This window comes from Osmerus eperlanus, chromosome 28 (genome assembly GCF_963692335.1).
Source record: "Osmerus eperlanus chromosome 28, fOsmEpe2.1, whole genome shotgun sequence".
NCBI classification, from domain to species: Eukaryota; Metazoa; Chordata; class Actinopteri; order Osmeriformes; family Osmeridae; genus Osmerus; species Osmerus eperlanus.
The window spans coordinates 8,222,053-8,224,771 of record NC_085045.1 but is presented as its reverse complement, the minus strand read 5'-3'; the positions used below and the strand labels follow the sequence as shown (position 1 = coordinate 8,224,771).

The 2,719-nt window shown below is 40.0% G+C and overlaps 1 long non-coding RNA gene across 1 annotated transcript; it reads right to left on the bottom strand.

Moving 5' to 3' along the window:
• Positions 1–1,692: 1,692 nt before the first annotated feature.
• Positions 1,693–2,414, bottom strand: LOC134015426 (uncharacterized). Its single transcript, XR_009929105.1, has 2 exons — positions 2,300–2,414; positions 1,693–2,062 (listed from the first exon to the last, which is right to left on the bottom strand). It is a non-coding gene; the product is annotated as an uncharacterized LOC134015426 (long non-coding RNA).
• Positions 2,415–2,719: the final 305 nt, after the last annotated feature.

The following is a 2,719-nucleotide window of genomic DNA, read 5'->3' as shown; positions in this document are numbered from 1 at the left end:
ATGCACGATCCTTACAAGTTGTACCTCGTTGTAAAGGTGACTAATCAGGCTTTCCAACGATATAAAATACAATACCAATTGGTATTACTGAAGGGCAGGAATAATCAACAGAAATAACGTTTCCGAACTTTTTTTGAGGAGTTTATATATACTGTGTGCTAGAAATGCAGGGTCTAAGCTTAAATTATGTAATGTTTCTGTGGTTATCAAGAATTATCAATAGTATGTTCCTGCAGTACCGGAGGCTGCAGTTTCAGGACCGCAGTTCTAGGACCCTAGTTTTACCTGACAGCGAATGGGATGACGAAAGGCAGTGTCACTAGATCTCAACAAGGCAGTGTCACTAAATCGCAACAAGATATTTGAAGGGTTTGAGAGGCAAGAAACAAGGAAAACTCTGGGAAATTTGATTATTCAGATATGGATATATTTAAAATATATATATACAATAATAAACAATAACAATCGCAGTATCACATCCATCCACCCCTCCACCAAATACACCTGCATCGCTCAATCCAACTCTTCATCATTCCCTCCACCCCATCAACCACTCTTGAGAGCAACATTTTGAAGCTGAAGTTTCAGCACCGCATTTCTAGGATTTCTAGATTTTCGCGACCACCAAAAGACCAAAAAGAGTGCGACCAAAGCAGTATTCCCCACAAATAGTACTTTCTGTCTTCAACTTGGTTGTTAACAGTTGTATGTAACTGCAATTAGCTCATTGTTAGGTAAAGACAATCATATATCTCAGGGACTGCTTTTGATAACACAGACTGGTCAGTGTTTTTTGACAACACACTTGATGAGGCAGTGGAGGCTTTGTCAGCAGTCAGCATATGTGATGATGTTTGACCTGTAGCTCTTACATCAATGGTGATGAAGAGTTTTGAATGTCTGATACTTTTGCAACTACAAGAGACAGTCCAGAACCTGGCAGATCAATTCCAGTTTGCTTCCATGAAGAGTAGAAGTCTAGATGATGCTGCCCTTACATTGCTGCATCATGTACATTCCCATCTGGAAAAACTAAAAGGCTTGTGTTTGTGGAATATCTCTAGTGCCTTTAACAGAATGTAACCACATCTTTTGGGAATACTATACTAAACGTGTAAATCCTTGATTCATACTGCAGATAGTTTATTTCCTAACACACACACAGGGTTCTGTCTTCTCCCCGGTCAAAATACTGCAATATACGTATTCTGTGATTCATTTCATTATTTTATTCTATGCTCTATTATACATAAATATCAGTTATCTGAGTAAATATAAATTCAACTCTAATCTGTTATACTTTATTTGTGTGATGTGGGATGGATGGGGCTGCAGAGGATCCACCGCTTCCTTCTCTTCTGCTGCTGGTGGTGAACATCTATGGTGGATGGATGGGCTGCATGAGGAGGCTTCCTTTGGTGTGGATGGGCATGCTAGAATGAACTGTTTTGTATTGGACATGACTCAAAAAATTGAACACATGTCGATTGTCGATGGATCAGATCATCTTTCATATACCTGTAAATACTGCACATACCTGTGTGCATACTACATTTTGTATGTGTCTGACACCACAAAGTTCTGGAAAAGTGAAGTTATATTATATTTGCTATGGCTTTTGCAGTCCCTCAACCTCAACCACAAATGTATAATGTTAGAGAGGCAAGACACAAGGACGACTCTCTGGGCAGATTCAAGATATACATTGTTTATTTTTAACAATTAGTAAACAAACAATGACAATCACCCCTCAATATCACTCCATCAACCTATGTTGTTATGAAACAAGCTACATTCACTTCTTCTTCTTCTCGTTATTATTTAATGTCGAGCCGTAACCTACATTCACTACTGCAGGAAAATATTGATTATCTGTTCCGGTCCATGGTTATCCAATTCAATAGGTGGCAATCACAGAAATCTAGCTTCTACCAGATCCTGTTCTAAGCCTGGATGGACTGTCTGGCCTCAGCATTTAGTAATGCTGCACTTGTTGCTGGAAGCGTGGAGAAACACAAGGCAGCTGTAACCATCAATGCCACCATGGATGACTATCCTCCACCTGAAATCACAAAAAACATAACATTGGACTCACTATAAGCATGTATATTTCAAGGTGCTACTACTGTATCAATAACCAAAGTAGCAGCAACATCATAAAACTATTCTTATCCACATATCCGTGTCAGTTCTTGCTCTAATTGATAAACAAGTGAGCTACCTGATAGCGTTTGAGATGTTACAATCTACAGTTTCAATAACCAAGATATACCAAGAAAATGAGTGAGTGAGCATCTACCTTCAGTCTGTAGTTTCCATCGATGTGCCATAAAGAATTCAGAGCAGCAACACTGTACCTTCTGTGCAGCCTCTGCAACATTGATGGGAAGGCAGCTGCCCTCAGGTTAATGCAAAGTTCCCGACAAGACAGAAAGATTGACAATGCCCAGATGAGACAATGTATCACTAGAGTACTTGACAATCCATTCATGCCAAAATTGTGGAAACCAGGCATTTCATAGCATTCAACCCCAAGTACAACTGACCTTAGATGTGGTTTGAGTGTAGTGGAACACGTGGAGAATATCTGCCATCTATCATCAGACCCCTCAGTTACTTTCCGGTGATGTGATAATGAGGAGCACCTCTAGCTCCACTCCAGGTCAATGGAGCCTGGTAGCCGGAACTGGCTGCAACAATAATACAATGCTGTGCTCAG